Genomic DNA, 6,589 nt, shown 5'->3' with positions numbered 1-6,589 from the left:
TGAGGGAGAACGGTGCGGAATTAAAAGAAAAACTTGACTTATTGAGAAAACAGAATGGGATTGAGAGGCCTCTTCAATGCTGATGGCAATATCCCAGTGCCCCATAGCCCCAGTTTGTTTTATTAGATAGCCGTATGCAAATAAGGAAGTCTTAGATACAAAGTTAAACATCTGAGGCAAAAACAGGAATTCTTCAAGGCATAAACAGGCATCCTCCTAGCCTGCATAAGCGAAATTAACCAACATTAGAACAAAGAGAGAGAGGAAAGGCATGTAAATTGTTTCCAGCACTTAAGCAAGCAAGTGAAGTGGGTGCAAATACTCAGCATCATAGCCAATATGGAGGTGGAGGGGGGAGAACTTAGCCTTTTGCTAAGCTTTGAATTTACAAAGGCTTTTATTTAGCCACTTGTAGTCTACAACAGTATGGCTATAAAAATTTTATAAGTTTCCCAATCAATTTAAGTGTACATCCATTCTAGTGTTTTTAATGGTAACATAGTATCCTATTGGTAAGCACCAAAATTTATAGAATCAGTCCATTATTGATGAACTTTTGTTTTCAGTTTTTTGGTTTGGTCTTCTGTTACAGATAGGCTGCAATGTAACATCCCTAAACATGTATACAAGTATATCTCAAGTCCTGGAAGTAGAATTTCTGGAATGAAGGATACACAAACTAAACATTTTGAAAAATAGGCATTATTACCCTTTAAACATATTGTTGTTTAAAGGGTAATAATATGTTTAAACACTTCCACGCACAATGAAATTTTTATTTGGTTCCTATCATGTGTCAGGTAGTATGCATTTAGATTTTAGAAATACCAAACAGTAATTGAGGCAAAGGTGGATGTCAGGTCTAAGATTTCCACAGAGTATCAGGCAGAGGGAAAATCTATTAATTTTGCTATGATTGAAACAGCAAAGGACTGCAAGTCCTACATTGGTCCAAAGGCAGAATAGAATACCAAATTTCAGGTTAAAATGTACATAATTATAATAGCAAATGTATTTAGTTTTTAAATTTTAGTTTCAAATTTCTGAATTTATCCTATCCACACTGTTAATAATAATCTCCACAAACATTTCAGATCTGGGTAAACTGGGGGCCATAAAGGTCAATTATTGAATAAATGAATGAATAAATGGGTCAAAAGATCATTAGTTTTAATATTCCTGCACAAATCATATTCTAACCAAGTTTATATCCATAAGCATTTGCAATTCTGAAAACTTCCATGTAATTAAAAATGAGCTACTATTAGTAAATTGCTATTTAGAAAAAAATATCTAAGTTAGCACAGCACAATTTGAAAATTTACAACTAGGCATATGCAAATTTGGTTCTAAGTCATAAAATAGTCATTTGGAATTTAGGCATGTAATGGTGAAAAAATACTATTGGTACAAATATCTGTAGACATGAAAAAATACAAAATGTGACATAAATCTATCTGAAACTAGAAAAATGGCATTGGTCTTATACTTCTAATTTGCTAAAACACACAAACTTGAGATGGGAAGAAACTCAGTTATAGTTGATACCAGAAAATCTCTTCTAGGCACAATAGGGTTTCCAGAAAGTATGAGAATTAGCAAAGAGTAGGCCTTTGGATGGGAGTAAATCCAACATGAGGTAATATAATGCCTTAATAGATATATAGTACACTGGACAAAACAAATAAGAGCAAGGGATTTTTGGAGCTCCAAACAGCTAAGTAGTTGCTTCTATAAAATCTAGCAGTATCTGGTAGGGCCCCATGTACCAACCATATAGGGGGTCCAGTGATTCCAGTCTTTAATGATTCAAAAGTGAGAGTAACAAATAGTCCAGAGGTAGAGTGACTAGATATGTTTCCTCAAGACAAATCCTAGTTATTATCCTTCTGGATAAAAAATGTGGGTAGTTGGTCCATGGGACAAGACAATACCCTAACTGTACAAAGAAGGCTGTCTTTAGGTCAGGGTAGAGCTTGATTCTAAGTTTCAGTGTGTTGGACTAAACTTCTTTAGGTTCCTCCTCTGGCATTTAATATTTTTGTAGAGGTTAAGATGATGGTGAGCCAGCAAGCTAAAATTAAATGGCTGGAACTATAGAAAGAAAACAGCTATGGAGACGGTGGGCCAGAAAATCCTAATTAAGTGTTTGTCTAATAGAATTCAATGTTGGAACTGAGTATTTTAACATGTAAACATTTTATTGCTCCCACACTTTATGTTACCACATTTACGCCAACCTTACACCACCCATCCTAAGTTGTAGTAGCTATGGAGCCCTTGATTTCTCAGGGAACACATTAAGAAGACAGTGGAATGGCTTGTAGATATTAAGCACAGATTGTTAACCTCAAAATACAAACTGGTATCGTGGAACCTGGCATGAAGCTAAGAAGAAAATTTTTTTAAAAACTTGTAAGTTTAAGCTATATCTCTACGCTGCAACACCCTCACAATTTCTCATATCAGCATCATACATCATCTTTGAAAGGACTCATGTATTATAATAGGAAAAGTAGGTCTATAGATGAAGTATGTTTCTTTGAAGATCCCATCAATGAATTCTGTGGGGTCTTGGCACTTATATCATAATCTTCCCAATCACTGGTACTAAAAAAGACCCCAAGGAGATTGATCTAGGTTTCCTTCAAAGCTTACAATAAAGAAAAATTACAAGTGCTCTAGCCAATGGCAAAGTGGAAATAGCACTGTCCTAGAGTGTTGTTTCTGGTCACGGGATCAAGCCCTGAGGGTGCTAGTTCTGAAAAAAAAATGATTTGATGCTTCTCTCTCGCTCTGTCTTGAAAACAAACAAAAACAAAGAAAAATGACCTAGATCCACAGATTTCTTCCTCAAAACCAACTTATTCTATATATGGGGGTGAGGGGAACTACAAAAGTAGGTTTACAGTTGTTAGTACTCAAAATAGAGTTTATTCATCTATTATTAATTACTGTACTCTTTTCTATGTGAATACCATACACCTACTTTGCCCCACCCCATATAAGTCATTAGCAACCCAGCTCTCACTCACAGTCACAACAGTGGTTAGTAAAAAAGGATTGAACAGGGGAAAGAAAAACAGAGGCAATCCAGGCCACGCCTGGCTAACTGCACACATCAGTTCTTGTGCTTGGGTGCACAATGTAACACTACAATGGCTGATTCTCCACAACATCCATCAGGTCAAGTTAGTCCATGATCCTTCTAAGTAAAGTCATCAAGAAAAAAGCATGCAGATCTGACTGGTTGTCACAGAGGATAGAGCACCGACCTGGGACACTAAGGACCTCCGTTTGAAATCCCAAGGTCACCGGTTTGAGCTTGGAATAACTGGATTGAGCATGGGATCATAGACTTGACGCCATGGTCACAGGCTTGAACCCAAAAGTTGTTGGTTTGAATGCCAATGGTGCTGGCTTGAGCCATGGACACTGGTTTGAGCAAGGGGTCACTGACTTGCCTGGTGCCTCAGAGTAAAGGCACATGTGAGAAAGCAATCAATTATCAACTAAGGTGCAACAACTATGAGCTGAGCCTTCTGTTCTCTCTCCCTTCCTGTTTGTCTCTGTCTTCTCTCTTATAAAAAAAACAAACCAGAAAAACCTTTTTTAGATTTAAAAAATAAATCCACATGTATCTTTTTTTGCTGTCCACCTCCACCTTCCCTGTTCCTATTCCTCATGAATGTCCTTGTCTTTGTCTAAGTATTCTCTTCTTTCTACCAGGCCAGGCACCAGCATGGCTGACTGAGAACCCTAGAGGCATAAAGTTCTACAGCGCCTGTTGGCTAGAGGGCAGGAGACTACAGTAGTTGCCACACAGGATGGAGTTTAGGTGAGAAGAATAAAGGCAAATCTCGTGAATGCCTCACATGTATGAGAGAGCAAAATGGCAGGGTGACTACATAACCCAAGGAACCAGATGTAGAGAATTACGGGCAGCGGAACTGCAACCAAAGGCTGCAGGAGGAAAGGCTTGCCATCAGCTGCCCTCCTGCCCTTTGGTACTATGTTTGCTCTGTTTGTGTGTGTGACACAGACAGAGAGAGGGACAATAGAGACAGACAGAAAGGAAGAAGAGAGATGAGAAGCATCAACTTGTAATTGTGACACTTTAGTTGTTCACTGATTGCTTTCTCATATGTGCCTTTACTCTGGGGCTCCAGCCAAGCCAGTGAGCCCGTGCTGAAGCCAGCGACCTTGGGCTCAATTTGCTGAGCCTAGCTCAAACCAGATGAGCTCGTGCTCAAGCCGGCGACCTCTGGATTTCAAACCTGGGTCCTCCAAGTCCCAGTTTGATGCTCTATTCACTGCTCCACCGCCTGGTCAGGCTGTTATTTGCTTTTAATAAGCAAAGTCCATAAGGGGAAGCACTGGACACTGAAAATAAGACTCTTGCTGCTGGAAGCTGACAGGAAGCAACATTCCTGAGTGTAAGAATGCACGATCAAAGCTGGTCTCAGAAACAATGCCTAAATGAAGAAGAAGAAAAAGGTGAGCAGGAGGCAGATGCAAGCCCAGCCCAGCCCAAGAAAGGGAGACTCAAGAACAAACTAAAAGAGCCTAGGACCACATCATTCTCCACAAAACACACTCATCAAACTTCAGTTGATTTTAAGAAATTGACAAAAAGAACTCCTGAATCCAATTCCTTTGCTCCTCAAATGTTGCTGCAAATTCACTAGAGATGGACTGACATCATTTCAGGACAAATGTAATTGTGCAAACTAGATGTCCCATTTTTTTCTAAAGATATTAATAATATACATAATGATAAAGATATATTTTAGACACTATATTATAGAGATTATAATTAATTACTAGTTAATTATGTTAATGAATGTCATTATGAGACTATTTCCCTAACATAAGAGCCTGGGGAACATGAGATAATCACAGGTGTCTTGTTGAGGATCATGTCACACTCCAGAGCTCAGCCATAAAGGTGTTGGTTTAGTTCCCCTACCGCTCCCTCTGTCCAATCCTGTTCTCTTGTTGGCAATCTGACCAACATATTGGCTCTCTCAGCCCTTTCAACTTTACTGACTGCTTTGTGACATCATTCTCCACCAAACCTATCACCACCTGTGAGAATCATAGGGTTTCCATGGATTTGTAAATACATTTGGATCATCGCAACTGGCCAGTGACCATGAGCCAGTGACTAGTGACCAGTGTTCAGTGTCACCAATAACCTTTGTACTGGACACATGTGCTCTTTGCCTCTAGCCAGTCAGACATCTAGTATTGTCTTCTCATCCAATGAATCTATTACTGATATATTGACCTCTTCTTTAATCATGTCAGGTAAAAAAATGACTTTCTAATGTTTTATTAGATATTACCCCCCTAAATTAGCAGTAGAGCCAAAAATAGCAGAGAAAAATGATGAAAAGTATTGATCTTGAAATTGGAAAAACTGATTTCAGTTTTAATTTTGACATTTACTAGCTATGTTACCATGGACAAGTCAGTGACTCTCACAAAAGTTGTTTTTCCCTCATCTATTAAATAAATCACCATGTTGGATTGGTTGTTCTCGCTAATCCCTAACTTTTCTACCAAAGTGTCATAAAAGAGCACCTATGTAGAAAATGAAATCAACACTTCTTGACATGTTTTAAGAGAAGCAGAGAGAAAACTGGCATAGTGGAGAAAAGTAGCACTATATATACCAGATGTCTCATGTGTAATCGTCTCCCATGATGAATGTTTCAACGTATTTTCAGTGTAGTGTTGTTCAAACTATAATATTTACCTGATTTTGGAATTTTCTATCCAAACTAGGTGAGAAGAGAAAACAGGGAGAGAAGATGGAGAGTAATGGGCTATAGGGAGACCAGTATTTAAATGTAAGAAACTTGAGGATTGTGTTAATCAGCACAAGCCAACGGTAACCAGGAAGGAGGGGAAGCAGAAGAATGAAGGAGGGGAAGCTGAACAGATGAAAAAGAGAGTTTGGAGGAGCTCTCAGGAGCCAAAAAGGTGGTTGGAACGGAATGTGGAGGGGAACCAAAGCTTTTCAATTGTAGCAGAAGAAGAGTATACAGTCTAATTCTCAGTGGATGGCAAAATTAAGTTGATTTTAGCAAATGCTTATGTGACTAGACTAGGACACAAAAAGTAAGAACAAAATAGGGTATCACTAGGAAACGGAATTTACAAAAAAATTATTCAGCTGTCCTTGTCTATAACTCTTTGAACACACACTGCACAGTTTTGAACATAAACATTTAAAAAATATTTTTAGAAAAGATGTTTCCTATAAACAGGAAACTCACAAAGCTGGCTATCTAGGGGTTGGAGGAAACAGAAGATTGTGTTGCACTTCATGTCTTTTTTTAATTGATGTCGATGCTTTGTCTATTAAAATAAAATTGAGATTTTTGTTAACAATGAGATGTCCTAACTTGAATAAGAAAGAGTAATTCCTGTGTCTGATAAAGATGTTCCACGTCAAAGCTGCTGTTCATCCTCACAGTTATTGTCTTCCTAACGCACACAGCACACTGATAAACAGTCACCACCTCTTCGTAGATCTTAGTTTCCTAAGAAGAAAATGAAAGTATCAAGTTCCACATTTCTG

The sequence above is a fragment of the Saccopteryx leptura genome, chromosome 3, assembly GCF_036850995.1.
Source record: "Saccopteryx leptura isolate mSacLep1 chromosome 3, mSacLep1_pri_phased_curated, whole genome shotgun sequence".
NCBI lineage: Eukaryota > Metazoa > Chordata > Mammalia > Chiroptera > Emballonuridae > Saccopteryx > Saccopteryx leptura.
This window is presented reverse-complemented; position numbering follows the sequence as displayed.